Source organism: Arachis hypogaea, chromosome 19, assembly GCF_003086295.3.
Source record: "Arachis hypogaea cultivar Tifrunner chromosome 19, arahy.Tifrunner.gnm2.J5K5, whole genome shotgun sequence".
In the NCBI taxonomy this organism is placed as follows: domain Eukaryota; kingdom Viridiplantae; phylum Streptophyta; class Magnoliopsida; order Fabales; family Fabaceae; genus Arachis; species Arachis hypogaea.
In genome coordinates this window covers 26,898,502-26,915,112 of record NC_092054.1, presented here as the reverse complement: position 1 = coordinate 26,915,112, position 16,611 = coordinate 26,898,502, and the positions used below count along the sequence as shown (strand labels likewise).

The following is a 16,611-nucleotide window of genomic DNA, read 5'->3' as shown; positions in this document are numbered from 1 at the left end:
TTTATTTTTTCAGATTTTTTGGTGAGTTTAGTACTTTGTTACGGCTTTTGTTAAATCAGTGATTAAATTTGTTTAATGAAGTGTGTGATTGGGAGTAGTTGTATTAATTTAATGTAGAAGTATACGTTGATCAACCACAAGGGTTCATTATAGAAGGACTTGAATACAAGGTGCTAAGACTAAAGAAAGCGTTCTATAGACTCAAGCAAGTTCCGCGAGCATAGAATAGTCGAATTAATAAATATTTCATTGATCATGAATTCTGGATGTGCAAAAGTGAGCCTACACTCTACATCAAGACACAGTAATTCAAACATTTTCATAGTTTTCTTGTACGTTGACGATCTTATCTACACAGGAAACAATGAGACCATGATCAGTGAATTTTCAAAGAAGAAATGAAGCAAATATGTGAGATGATTGACTTAGGATTGATGCACTATTTTCTTGGCATTAAGGTAAACTAAAATGAAGATAGAATTTTTATTTCACAAAAGAAATATACTCAAAATCTGTTGCAAAAGTTCAAGATGAATAATTACAAAGCAGTATCTACTCCTCTAGTCCATAATGAGAAATTATAAAAAGAAGATGAATCTGGAGAGGCATATGCTTCACAATATAAAAGTCTTATTGGAAGCCTCCTTTATCTAACTACCACAAGACCCGATATCATATATGCAATAAGTCTATTATCAATATTCATGCAAAAACTAAGTCAGAAGCACTATGGAGCTGCAAGAAGGATTTTAAGATATCTATAAAACACAAAGGATTATGGCGTTCACTATAAATCTACTGAAGATCCAAATTTATTTGGATATATGATGCGTGAGCATCTTTCCTATCTTTCTCTAGTAAATTTGTATTTAATTTGGTTGAGTTTAATAAAGAATTAATTATCTTTTAATCACTATGAATGCTACTTTGAGTCGTGTGCAATTCTGTTTATTTTAGGTAGTATTTGGTTGGATTAGATGGAGCTTCCACAGAAAAAGAGAAGAAGGCTATATAGGGCAGGAATGGCTTAGAGGATGGAGAGAAAGCTTGCACAAATGGAATCAGCACAAGAATTAAAGGAGATGACAACGAGGAGCGACGCATGCGCGTACCTGACGCGTGTGTGTGATTTGGAGATTTGCTCAGCGACGCGTGCGCGTACCTGACGCGTACGCGTGACACGCAAAGAAGACCGTCGACGTGTACGTGTGATTGACGCGTAAGCGTGACATGCACCACGTGCAGAAAACGCAGAAAACGCTGATTATTTAATTAATTATGATTTAAGCTTTATTTTAAAATAGGAAAAGATATTATTTTAATTTTAGAAGATAGATTTTAAATTAATTAGGATTAGATATAAAAGAGAAAAGAAACTTCTCTTCTAGGGATTCGAACATTATTCCACTTTTCATTCCACCTCAGCCCAATTTACAGTTTACCAGAATCCTAGTTTTCACTCTTTTTCATGAGCAACTAAACCTCTACTGTTAAGGTTAGGAGCTCTGTCTATTGTATGGATTGATACTATTATTTTTCTATTTTAATTCATGTACTGATTTCTATTTCAAGAATTGTTTCTGTTCTTTATCTTATGAATTTGGGTGGAACGGAAGTATGACCCTTGTTCTAATTGAGTTCTTGTATAACTTGGAAAAGCTCTTTACTTGAACAGCAGCTTAAAAATAATTTCTCCTAAATTTCTAATTATCTGGACTTAACGGGATATGTGACATATAATCCTCTTATATTTGGGTAATTATGATTTCTGTGGCATATAAACTAGAACTGAACTTCACCCTCTAATTGGAATTAAGTGACCAAGAAATTGACGGTTGATGAATTTTAGAGGAGACTAGAAAGGTCTAAGGAATTAGGGTCTAGTCACATATAGTTTGCCATGAATTAAATCTTGCATGATTGAAATAGTTAGTAAGAAAAATCAATCCGAAAAATAGATAACTCTGAAGCCTTAACTATTTCTCCATATATTATTCTCATCAATTTACTGCTTGCTGTTTTAATTTCTGAATTATTGTTTAATACTTTTGAATACCAAAACACTCTTTTCTGTTTGTCTAACTAAGTAAATAATTTAACCATTTTTTCTTAATCCATCAATTCTCGTAGGATCGACCCTCACTCACCTGAGGTATTACTTGGTACGACCCGGTGCACTTGCCGGTTAGTCTGTGGTTAGAAATTTCGTACCAAATTTTTGGTGCCGTTGCCGGGGATTGACTGTGATTAACAACTATTAGTGTTTGATTCCTTAGATTAGGCATTTTAATTTTAATTTTATTTAAATTTTGCTTTATTATTTAAAAAAAATATAAATAAAAAATAGCACTAATATTTTTCTTTAATTTCTGAAATTAAGTTTGGTGTCCCCTAGTTTTTTTTTAGTTTAAATTTCCTGTTTATTATTTTTATAATTTTTGAAATCTTTCAGCTTTAAGTATTTCATTGTTTTATTTTATTTCTTTTACACAGGTTACCTCACTGGAAATTCTCTGCACTCTGACGTAGAGATTACCATCTTTTCTTATTTTCTGTTTGTTTATGCGCAGAAACAAAGACAAGGAATCTCTCTTAGACCTTGATCCTAAACCTGAAAAGACTTTCAGGCGGCGTTTGCAACAAGCAAGATTTTACAGGGCTGCAGAATCCACTATGGATCCTAATAATGCTGTTAATGCCAATGTGGCAAATCCGAATGGGAATGAGCAACAAAGGAGAGTGATTGGCTCTTACTCTGCTCCTACTACAGATCTTTATAGAAAAAGCATTGTGGTTCCTCCTATAGCTGTGAACAAATTTGAGTTGAAGGCACAATTGGTCACCCTCGTGCAACAAAACTGCCAGTATCATGGTCTTCCCCACGAAGACCCAAATCAATTTATTTCTAATTTTCTGCAGATTCGTGATACTGTGAAGACAAATGGAGTGAACCCAGAGGTGTACAAACTCATGCTCTTCCCATTTGCTCTGAGGGATGGAGCAAAGCTATGGTTAGATTCCCAACCCAAGGAGAGTTTGGATACTTGGGACAAGGTTGTTACTGAGTTTCTTACTAAATTTTCCCACCAAAGAAGCTGACTAAGCTTAGAGTGGAGGTACAGACCTTCAAGCAGAAAGATGGTGAAACTCTTTATGAAGCTTGGGAGAGATACAAGCTACTGACTAGGCAATGCCCTCTAGACATGTTCTCCAAATGGACCCAACTAGATATCTTTTATGAAGGCTTAGGTGAAATGTCCAAGATGTGCTTAGAAAATTCTGCAGGTGGTTCATTGCACAAGAAAAAGACACCGGAGGAGACTATTGAGCTTATTGAGTTGGTTGCTAGCAACCAATATTTATACTCATCTAACAGGAATCCTGTGAACTCAGAGACTTCTCAGAAGAGAGGTGTGTTGGAAATGGAAGCTGCTAATGCTATTCTTGCCCAGAACAAGCTTATGTCTCAGCAAATAAATTTACTTACTCAGCAGATGGGTGGCATGCAAGTCTCAGCTATCAACACCCAAACTCCACCTCAAGAGGTCTCTTATGACATGACAAGTAATTTTGTACAAAATAAGAATTATGATTATGCTCAATCTTTTTCTGAACAGGTAAATTACATGGGGAGTGGTCCTAGAAACCCCAATAATGATCCATACTCTAAGACATATAATCTTGGGTGGATGGACCAACCTCAGAGATCTCAGAATTTCAACAATAATTCTCAGGGCGGTTTCCAATAGAACAATCATAATAACCGTCAATTTCAGTCTCATCAACAACAACCACCTCAGCAGACAAACTCTCAATCCCAACAAGATTATAATTGGGAGATATGAGGAGTTTTATGCAGGAAACCAGAGCTTCCATTAGAAACTTGGAGGTGCAAATGGGCCAACTGAGCAAGCAAATACCTGAGAGGTCTGCAAATACAATTCAAAACTTGGAGATTCAAATGGGTCAATTAGCCACAAAAGTTAATGAAATTGATAAGAGGACCATTAATATCCTTCCTGGTAACACAATTCCAATTCCAAGAGAGGAATGCAAGGCTATCACCTTGATAAGTGGACAAGTGGCAGGTATGGAAGCACAAGTTAATGAGGAGCCAATTGAAAAAGAAGCTACAAAGGAGAAGAAGGAAGAAGTAGAGCATGTCCCTCCAAAGCGTGCGGACAACCCATTCCCAGACTCTCTTGACACTTATCCTACATTGCCAAAGGCTCCTGAGTACAAGCCTAAAATGCCATATCCTCAGAGACTTCAAAAGGAAACCAAGGACAAGCAGTTTTCAAAGTTCTTGGAAGTCTTCAGAAAGTTGCAAATCAATATTCCTTTTGCTGAAGTTTTGGAGCAAATGCCTCTCTATGTCAAATTCATGAAGGAGTTGTTGTCAAAGAAGAAGCCTTTAAAGGGAGATGAGACAGTAGTCCTGACTAAGGAATGTAGTGCTATCATTCAGAATAACTTACCAAGGAAGATGTCGGATCCAGGGAGCTTCCAAATTCCATGCACCATTGGGAGCACAACCTTTGAGAAAGCATTATGTGATCTGGGAGCAAGTATCAATGTAATGCCCTTGTCTGTGATGAAGAAGTTGCAAATCCAAGAGGCACAACCCACAAGGATAACATTACAGATGGCAGACAAATCTATAAAGCCTGCATACGGATTAGTGGAGAATATCTTGGTCAAAGTGGGTAAGTTCTTCCTCCCAGCAGATTTTGTGATTCTTGACACGGGGGAGGATGAGAATGCCTCTATAATTCTAGGAAGACCATTCCTAGCCACTGGGAGAGCTCTAATTGATGTAGAAGTGGGTAAATTAGTGCTCAGAGTGCATAATGAGCAACTGATCTTTCATGTCTTCAAAGATATACATTAAGCAGGTAAAGGAGAGAGGTGCATGCAGACTAAGTTTATTAATCCAAACCTTCAAGAACCCCCTGATGATGCACGGCAGAATCTGCAGCTCAAACCTCCTTTGGTGACAATCAATAAAATTCCTCCTGACATCAAACCTAAGTTTGGTGTCGGGAATGCATCATCCACCAAGGAGGATATTCTCAAAAAGAAGAAAGTACCAAGAGGATGGAGAAACAAAAAGATCCCCACTGAAGGTTTCTCCCCAGGAATAAAAGTGGTGTTGACTAACAATCCAGTGTGGATTTATACAGTCAACAGAATCCTCTCTCTGGAGCATATTGAGCTAATTTATGGAGACACAGGAAAGAAGTTCAAAGTAATGGGTGAAGAGCTGAGCCCCTATGATCCTCCTCCTTAGAGGAGCTGACCGTCAAGCTAGTGACGGTAAAGAAGCGCTTATCAGGAGGCAACCCGATAATTTCGGATCCTTAGTTATTTTTCGTAGTAGTGATTTTCTTATTTATTTGATTTTTTATTGAGTTTTCACTGTTTTTCTTTCGTTTTACGTGTGTTCTGATCATGCAGCTATTTTAGAACAGGAACCGAACATTTAAAAAAAAAGAGCACACAACGCGCAAGCGTCGCTGATGCGTACGCGTCGTATGTGTGTGCGTGAAAAATAATATTTAACAGAGAGTTGGACAGGAGTAGTGCTGGTGGTGTGCCTGGCGCACAAGCAAGTCCACGCATACGCGTCCCTCACGCGTACGCGTCGCTTGCGTTTTCACCAGTCCACGCGTACGCATCCCCCACGCGTACGCGTGACCCTGCAAATCGGCGTAAATAGGTGTATGGCCAGAGAGTTATGATGGTGTGGGGCTGGAACTGTGCTGGGCGCACAAGCCCCATCACGCGTACGCGTCCCTGACGCGTGCGCGTTGTTTTCCCATCCTGGCCGTCCACGCGTACGCCTCCCAGACGCGTACTCGTCATTTGAAATTCGCGCAATCCACGCGTACGCGTGCCTTACACGTATGCATCGCATGCAACGCCCAATTAAACCACCTCAGCGCCTGATTTCAAATCTTCCACCCCCAATCCTAATTCTCTCTTGTTCTTTTATCCTTTTATTCTTCTTTCATCATACTATTTGTTTTGTTTTCAGATTTTCTTTGCTTGAGGACAAGTAAACTTTTAAGTTTGGTGTTGTCGCTTCGCTTTTAGCCTTTTCTGTTTATTTTAATAGCACCAAAGGGAGATAAATGTTCTTCATGGAGGAATGAGATGGCCACTAGCATAACTGAGGTGGTTGAGTTCCTTTCATTCTATTTCTCTTCGGTTCTTATTTTGTTGTCTTCTGTTTTCTGTTGGTTTGATTGCCTGCATGATCTTTAGTACTTTCAGTTCTTAGATTTAGTTTCATTCTGTCATTTGCTTTTAGTTAAAAAAAATTGTCTCATGTATTACCCACTGAGCTTGAATTCAAAAGAAAAAGAAGTGATGTATTACATGAGAAATTGAGTTTATATTTAAGAGTAATCTTATTTACTTAAATGTGGTGGTATTATTTGTGATTCTGAATGCATGACATGAACAGTGCATATTTGAATTTGAATAAAAGAATGTTCATGTATAAGGAAAAGGAATTTAGAGAACTATTATGAATTTTCTGAAATTTGTAAAATTTGATCCTTGAAGCAAAAGAAACAGCAAAGAAAAAGAAAAAAAAGGGATATAAAAGCAAGGTCTAAGACTCTGAGCATCAATGACTAGGGAGGTCAGACATGATTAAACGCTCAAAGAGTTGTTTCCCTAGTCATATGCTTGTGGTGTTCTTGTGTCAAGTAATCCTTGAGACAGAATATCTAGAGTCGAGGCCAATTGCAATTAACAGAGTATGCCAAAGGCTTTGAACACCACTGTCTGGGAGTAACTGAAAGGAAAATCAGAACTTAAAGAGAGTTCCCCAGTTAAGTGCTTGTGGTGTTTCTGTGTCAAGTGAAGCTTGAGACAAAACATTTAAAGTCACGGCTAGGTTCAAGGTGCAAAGCACCAAAGAAAAGAGAATTAAAGGGAATTTGCTGTATTCAAGGATTAAACTGAAGAATAAAAGATTAGAGAATTCATAATATTATCCGAATTCTAATTCCGAATGACAGTGACATCCTTCTGATTCAAAGGAGAGTGAGATGCCAAAACTATTCAAGATTACAGTTGTAAACCCCACTATAAGAAGAGACATGAGCTTAATCAAACTCTCATTTTCATGCAAATTCACATTCTAAGCCTATATTAGTTTGGTTGCTTGGGGACAAGCAACAATTCAAGTTTGGTGTTGTGATGCGTGAGCATCTTTCCTATCTTTTTCTAGTGAATTTGTATTTAATTTGATTGAGTTTAATCAAGAATTAATTATCTTTTAACCACTATGAATGCTACTTTGAGTCGTGTGCAATTCTATTTATTTTAGGTAGCATTTGGTTGGATTTGATGGAGCTTCCGCAGAAAAAAGAGAAGAAGGCTATATAAGGCAGGAATGGCTTAGAGGATGGAGAGGAAGCTTGCACAAATGGAATCAGCACAAGAATTAAAGGAGATGACAGCAAGGAGCGACGCGCGCGCGTACCTGACGCGTGCGCGTGATTTGGAGATTTGCTCAGCGACGCGTGCGCGTACCTGACGCGTACGCGTGATTGACGTGTATGCATGACATGCGCCACGTGCAGAAAACGCAGAAAATAATGATTATTTAATTAATTCTGATTTAAACTTTATTTTAAAATAGGAAAAGATATTATTTTAGTTTTAGAAGATAGATTTTAAATTAATTAGGATTAGATATAAAAGAGAAAAGAAACTTCTCTTCTGGGGATTCGAACATTATTCCACTTTTCATTCTACCTCAACCCAATTTACAGTTTACCAGAATTTTAGTTTTCACTCTTTTTCATGAGTAACTAAACCTCCACTGTTAAGGTTAGGAGCTCTGTCTATTGTATGGATTGATACTATTATTTTTCTATTTTAATTCATGTATTGATTTCTATTTCAAGAATTATTTTCGTTCTTTATCTTATGAATTTAGGTGGAACGGAAGTATGACCCTTGTTCTAATTGAGTTCTTGTATAACTTGGAAAAGCTCTTTACTTGAACAACAGCTTGAAAATAATTTATCCTAAATTTCTAATTATCTGGACTTAACGGGATACGTGACATATACTCCTCTTATATTTGGGTAATTTGGATTTCTGTGGCATATAAACTAGAATTGAACTTCACCCTCTAATTGGAATTAAGTGACCAAGGAATTGGCGGTTGATGAATTTTAGAGGAGACTAGAAAGGTCTAAGGAATTAGGGTCTAGTCACATATAGTTTGGCATGAATTAAATCTTGCATGATTAAAATAGTTAGTAAGAAAAGTTAATCCGGAAAATAGATAACTCTGAAGCCTTAACTATTTCTCCATATATTATTCTCATCAATTTACTGCTTGTTGTTTTAATTTCTGAATTATTGTTTAATACTTTTGAATACCAAAACACTTTTTTTTGTTTGTCTAACTAAGTAAATCATTTAACCATTGTTGCTTAATCTATCAATGCTCGTGGGATCGACCCTCACTCACCTGAGCTATTACTTGGTACAACCCGGTGCACTTGCCGGTTAGTCTGTGGTTAGAAATTCCGCACCAATATACCGATAGTGATTGGGCATGTCAATTGATGACATGAAAAGTACTTCTGGATATGCATTTACGTTAGAATTGGAGTATTTTCTTTGGCATAAAAAAAAAACAAGAAACTGTGGCTCAATCATCCGCTGAAGCCGTGTATGTTATTGCCGCAAATACTACTAGTCAAGCAATATATATAAAGAAAATATTCAAAAACATAGGAGAGCAACAAGAATAACCAACAACTATGTTGTGTGATAGCAAGTTAACAATAGCAATAGCAAATAATCTAGTTCATCATAGTAGAACCAAGCATATAGCTATCAAATATCATTTTATACGATAAGCTATATTGGAGAAAAAGATAAAAATTGAGTATTGCAACATAGATGAGCAACCGACTAACATCTTCACTAAGGCACTACCAATATTAAAGTTCAAACTATTTCGAGAGATGCTTAGAGTTACACAAATGTACATTAAAGAGAAGTATTAATTATGCTACACTTTTGTGGAATTCTCTAGAATTCTTATGATCTTGTTTCATAAAAATAAATATCTTAAATATTATAATAGAAAAGTCTAGAAGTTAAGTAAATAAATCAAGTACTAAAAATATATAATATTCGTATATAGAAATATCGAGATTAATATCTAAAAATATCCAAAATTAGTATTATCTAAAAATTATAATCTAACAACTTGTAAAGCCTATAAATAAATCATTGTAAAAATTATAATCAACTAACAAATATATCAAATTTCACTAACTTTTATATTCTCTCTTTAATATATCAATAATATAATTATCAATTTTTTTAAATTATTCATCTAAATTATTCCTTCATCCATAATATTCTTACTGATTATTTCATATCTTAAATTCATATATAATACACTAAACCAACGTCGAACTATTTTATAAAATTGACCTTCTTCCTATTTTTCTTCTAGATCTTCTCCTTCTTCTTCATATCAAGTTTGTGTAAAATAGAAAAAAAAAAAAAAAGACATGATTATAATTACTTAGCAATTTGTAGCATATGTAAAATATTGATTTACTTTTGATATTCTTCTTCTACATAGCATCATCATCTTCATCTCAATAATAAAGTGTGTATGACTAACTCACGTTAACATTAGTTATCCCTGGATTATGGGCCAATGTTAAATCCTTTGAAATATTGATAAAATGATTAACTTGGCTAATATTTATTGATTATAGAAATTATTAACTTCGAATTTTGGATAAAAGGATTCGATTTTATGATACATGGGTCCCTGCCACATTGGCAATGCTATAGAGGGTATAGCCTTCTCCTACCACATACAACTCATCAGGTAGCGATCTTGTGTGGTGGTTTCTTCTTATTATCACGATGACGGTTTTGAATTGTGCTTCTTCCATTGGACTATTATTTTCTACTACGGCTCCAAGCAAGAGAGCAATTGTTATTATTAAATAACATTATAATTTAATATTATAATGTGCTGACACTAATACAAATACGATATAACACCACACAGAATATACCAACACACAAATTTTAAAATTTTATAAAGAAATGGAACATACATACATATAAAATATAAAATATTTTTTAAATAAATCATAATGATATTTTGATATTTTATTGATATTAAAATATAAATTAATTTTTTAATTATTTTTAATATTTTATTTTAATTATATCAAGTATTTAAAATATTTTTTTATTTTAATAAATAATAATATATACTATATCTAAATTTATTTCAAGAATATGTGTTAAGAATAAGACTGGATACGCTAACACTTGATAGTATTTAGCCAAACATATTCGAAAAAAGAATTTTATTTTTTATTAAGAGACAGTTGGACACAACAGACATACATGTCAAACGAATATCGATAAATGTCGTGTCTAAAATGTGTCTGATATATAGACACGACAACTCAACAAAATGTCTGTCTTTCATAGATATAATACCATTTGGCATAGGATTCTTTTCATGTTTCTTTAACTAAAGTTGTTATTGTTAGAAAAATAAACAAGCAAGCTATGTTAAAATCTTGATTATTTAACATGATGATATAGGCATTAACTTCTTTGCTGAAAAATCTCTTTGTGATGCTTTTTGAGCTCGAAGTATACTAAACCGCTCTTGATAATTTTTTTTTTGAAATGGTAAAATATACGTGTATTATTTATTATTATCATTAATCTTTTACCATCATCATTTGTAACAAAAAATATTTTAATAAAAAAAATAAAATTTAGAATTTAACTATCACGTGATTTAAGACAACATATTAAGATTATTAATAAAAATTATAAAAATATAAAAAAAATTAAATTTTTATTATATTTATTTTATATTTATTAAAATAAATAATTCAATTTTCTTTATTTATAATAATTTTAATATGTAGTTTTAGAATACATATTAATTCAATTTTAAATTATTTTAGGTTAAATTAAATTTACATGCCTTCATTTTATTTAAGTTAATTTTAATTGTCAATCATAAAACATATCTCTTATTTAACATAAGATTGGAAAAATATTTGATTTGAAAGACATAAAGTAGTAAGAAACAAAGAATACGACTTTATAATTTTTACGAATAAAATACCAAGAAATACTAGGAAATACCAGGGGAGTCGTACTAGAAATCTGCTATTCCCATAAACTTATTGTATATGTCGTAATAAAACCTTCACAAAGTATTCTAAATTAGAACAACGTTGTAGAAATCTCAACATATATATATATATATTTGTGAAGAGTATTGTCCTAATAGTTTTGAAGTGTTGAAATCCCAACGTTGAAAACTATGTTAGTTTCTGTCGGTTCCTTTTTTTTTTTTTTTTTTTACATGTTTGATTGACGAAACTATAATTTAGTATTTGTGGATGGCGAGTAGTGTCTTTTTTTTAATTGGTTTAATTTTTTGGATTAGTTAAAATTTTTTCATCTTTTTTAATGTATTAATTTGTTCTGTTTTGTGCTGGATTCTAATAACGTAAATCTTTAATCATGGTAAAATGAAAAAGTATAGGTTGATAATAAAAATATTAAATGATGTGAACGGTTAGAAATAAGAGATTGAGAGAGTAATTTGAAAAGTGCATTATTTAATTGTGATGAAAGGTATAATATATAAGGGATATTTATAGGTGGTAAATGAATTTAAATTGATTTTAATAATTCTCTAACATGAACAATAGATATATTGGATGTTTATTTTACTAGATGTACGGATAATTATTTTAATATTAAGATTTAGATGCTTAATTTAAAAGTGTTGTGTATTTTTATTTAATTGGTGGTTATTCATATTGTTCAAAATGGTCATTATTTACCTAGCACTCCATTTATAAAATTTTAGAAGATTTATCGTGTCTCATTATAATCTAAATATTGTTGTCAATCAAATTCAATTAAATTGGTCCAAATCAAATGAAAACAACTCACACAATCTGCGCATGAATCACATAATTTTTTTAGTGTTTTTTTTAGTGTGTTTTTTTTATTGTCGTTTTTTTATTGCTACTATTATTAATGCGTTTTTTTTATTTCTCCCCCTCCTCCAAATAATTATTATAGCATTTTTTTCTTCTTATTCTTTATTTATTTATTTTTGTTAAGAGGATGAAACAAGAATAATCATAGAGTTAATACTCATTTTGAATTTTGAATATTGAGGTCGAATTTAATTTGATCCTTAAAATTTTAATGAACCCAAATTGGATCTTGAAATTTATAATCGTAACTCGCATTATCTCTTAAATTGATCTCTATTAATGGCATGTTGATTTAGTATATTAACTTACTGCGATTTGAATTTCTCGCCCAAGTTTCATCTAATCGAGACCTATTAAACTCCCAAAAACTTGATTGTCGCTCCCAGAACTCTAAAATCTTCAAATTGAATTTGTTATTTTGTCTTTGTGAGAATGTTGGGGATCCAGTCAAGCTTCTAAGAGATTTACTAGGTGTCAATCATATAGAACCTAAGCGAAGAGCCAAAATCTTAGCAAGTTAACGTGTAAAATCAACACGTCATTCATGAAAATTAATTTAGGGGATAACACAAGTTACCATTATAAATTTTGGGGTTTAAATTGAGTCAATTGTAATTTTAGAAATCAATTTGAGTCCCATTCCAAATTTTAGGGATCAAATTGAGTATTAATTCAGAATTATAGAAAGGTGAAAGAAAAAGAGATGATGATGATGATGATGATGATGTATAGACTTACATTAATATGTCCATGATAGTATTCAACCACTTTTAAAAAATAAACATAGCCCATCTAAATTGGTCATTTAGGTTGGGTTTTTGAACCATAATAATTTTGGTTTTCTTAAATTAAATAAATTAGGCATCTTTAATTAATAATAGCTTTTTAAAGCCTATTCTTTGTCAACTATATTTTCTCATCTTTATTAATTCCTTTTTCTTATTTAGTGTGGTTAGGAGTGGTAAAATAAAATAAATTTGTCAAATCAATTTATCATGCAAACCTGCTAAAAAAATTAGATCGAACTAGAATTTGAAATTTATGAAATAAAAAAATTTATCAAATTTAAACTGCCAAACCCATAAGTTTTGGCAGACTGATTTGCCGAATAAAAAGTTATTTTATTTTATTTTTTATTAAATAAAAAATAATTAGTGTTACAAAAATTCATAATTATATAATTTTTAAATATATTTTTTATTTTTTTATTCTTATTTTAGTTATTAATTTTATTTATTTTATTTTACACTTTTATATATATACTTAAATTATGTGATTTATTTTTTAAAATAAAAATAATTTTATTAACCGATATTATTTTAAGAAGTCTATCTAAATTAAAAATTAAAAAAAAAATAAAAAATTATATTATAATTTAACTATTTTTTATTTATATTTAATTTTTAAATTATTATTTTTTATTAATTATTTTAAAGAATTAAGCAGACTATCCCATCAGCTCGTGAATCTACTATAAAACAAAAGCAAATTAACATTTTAAATTCACTTTATTCGACAGACTATACTAATCCAACTTAATTTTTGAACAAATTTTAGTGGGATGAAAAATAGACTATTCGTTTTACCACCCTAAAGTGTAATGTTAGATCTACTTGTATAGCGCATTATTATTATTACAAAATTAATGAATCCATGAGCCATGATCTGGAGTTTTAAGATTGCAGTTTCTTCTAGAATCAAACAACTATTATGCGGTTAAAAAAAAAAAGTAAAAAAGCTTTATTTTTCTTAATATTTTTACAAGTACGTAACCTCTAACTAAAAATAAATGACAAAATAATTTTTGATTATTTATTTTTAAATATTATAATTTTTTTCGCTTAGAATAACATTTGAAAAATGTTAATTTTTGTTCTTAAACTCCAGAAGTAACTTGTTGAGTTGGTGATTTAATATATAGATTATTATGTATTTTTTTTATTTTGATATTGTATAGTACTGTGTAAAACACATACATACTGGATAGAATGATATTTAATACGCTCCTATAGATGACTTATTTTTTTGGTTATGGAAACCACGTATGTGTTGTACAATTGGTTATAGATTTTTGGAGTCTTAAACCAATGTGTGGGACAGCTTTTTCTGAGTTACAGTGTGAAAAATTCGGATCATGCGAGTTCTTTGTATGAAAAAGTTGATGATTAAATTGGAGGGTCCGATTTGAAAGTAGAGAAAATTTGAATCTTCGACAAAGCAAATCGGATCGTTCGTGTTGTATATATATTTAATTTTTTTAGAAATTCGTATATCAAATCGTATGGTCCGAGTTGATTATTATAATTTATTTTTGAATGAGCTGAAAGTAATCACTGGTCCGATTTATGTGTACATATATATATATATATATATATATATATATATATATATATATATATATATATATATATATATATATATATATATATATATATATAAGTGTGTAACTCGTAAAGAAGATATCAGATCCCGTGTTCTTTTTCTTCTTGCTTGGCTTCTTTTTCTGCTTTCTTCTACCGGTGTTCTTTTTTCTTTGATATGAAGTAAAAAATTTTCGTAGTGAAGTTTCTGTTTTTATTTAGGTGAGTGAGAAAAATGGATGATAGAGTTCTTTTAAAAGTGTATTACTTTGGTCAGATTTTGTTACAAACATCTGAAGGAGTAAAATTTATTTGTGAAAATCCGTTAGATGTTGTTATTTCCTTTACAATCTCATTTGAAGAGCTCAAAGGTGTGATCTGTGAGAAGATAGATTCTGAGATGTCAAGAAAAATATCCCATACCGATGTTTGGTGGATTCGTCCAATTTGAAACAAAATATGTAATGGACGAAGCGAGTATGCAAGAGATGTTTTCAATGTATATTGAAAGTCGTGCTCGAATCTCGTTCATCGAGTTGTACATTAAATTCGAACAATTTGAGGCCGACCGGAATATTGTACAAGAAGATTACAATAGTGACAGTGAAGAAGAGTTCGAAAGCAATTACGAAGTTGTTGGTCCAGACAGAGATGAAGATCAAGGTGACGGCACTATGGCTCCAAATGTAAAAGACGTGGCAAATGCACTCGCAAACGAAGTGCCGTTTGAGGAGCCATCTTTCATGCGAGTGTTGGATTTGGAAACCATGCATGTTCCGGAGTTTCTGGAATATATGAGTGCAGGTACGTACTTGCCTATATTTATAAAAAAGATTAGAACTATGAAGCACGGACACTTCGCTGAGTTATCGTGTCCGCATGTGGCGGACACATTTCGGACACGACACTCACCGACACTTGTCCAACACGCGTGTCTGCTGTGTCCAACCGTGTCTTAATAAAAAATAAAAAATTTTTCTCCGGACACGCCTGGACACACCTAAATACCATCACGTGTCTGTGTGTCCAGTCTTATTCTTAACATATATTCTTAAAATAAATTTATATATAGTATATATTATTATTTATTAAAACAAAAAATATTTTAAATACTTGATATAATTAAAATAAGACATTAAAAATAATTAAAAATTTTAATTTATATTTTAATATCAATAAAATATCAAAATATCATTACAATTTATCTAAAAAATACTTTATATTTTATATATATGCGTGTACCCGTGTCATGTAAGATTTTAAATTTTGCGTGTCGGCGTGTCTCGTGTCGTGTCGTGTCCCGTGTCCGTGTCAGTGTCCGTGCATCATAGGATTAGAATTTTGTAATAATTTATCTTGATCGATGGACGAAATAGTTAAGTGACATGTGAAAATATACTCAATTAACATTTGTTTATGTGTTTATTTAGGTAAGTTTAAGATAATAGTTTTTTTAGTTAGTTATTGATTTAGTTGAATATAAATTAATATTTAGTTAAATATTTAGGTAATTATGTGTTTATTTTTTTATTTTGTTTAGATTGAGATAATAACCTGAGGTAAAGTTTATTTATATCATAAAGTTTATTTATATCATAATTGATGCAGTGAGTATTGATTTACCTTTAATTTCAGTTATTAAATATTCGTGTATTAAGTATTTTTCGTATGGTTGCCATCACGGCAGAAATTTCTATTGTCGCAGATGGTGAATTTGCCATGGGTATGGAATTCAGTTCCAGGGAAGCTATTATTAAGGCGATGAAAGAGTATATGATCCGAAGAAGTGTAGACTATCGGGTGTATGAGTCAGAGCCGTTGACATTTTATGCGAAGTGTACACAATATGGGTCAGGGTGTGATTGGCTTATCAGGGTTAGCATGATCAGCAGAAAGTATTGTTGGGTTATAAGGAGGTATAATGCTACTCACACCTGTACCAGAGCCATCATTTCTCAAGATCATTCAAAGTTGGATTCGAACACAATTGCAGAAACAATAAAGCCGTTGGTTGAGGCTGACCCCTCGTTAAAGGTAAAATCAGTTTTTGCAGAAGTGCAATCAAAGTTCAACTACACCGTCAATTATCAGAAAGCATAGTTGGCTAAGCAAAAGGCAGTAGAAAAAAATATTTGGAGGTTGGGAAGCATCGTACGAAGCGTTGCCTATATGGTTTGAGGCCATGTGTCATAAGG

General features: G+C 32.2%; 1 non-coding gene across 1 annotated transcript; it reads right to left on the bottom strand.

Moving 5' to 3' along the window:
• Positions 1-3,101: 3,101 nt before the first annotated feature.
• On the bottom strand, positions 3,102-3,208 carry LOC112780965 (small nucleolar RNA R71). Its single transcript, XR_003191768.1, has one exon. It is a non-coding gene; the product is annotated as a small nucleolar RNA R71 (small nucleolar RNA).
• Between the last annotated feature and the right edge of the window lie 13,403 nt (positions 3,209-16,611).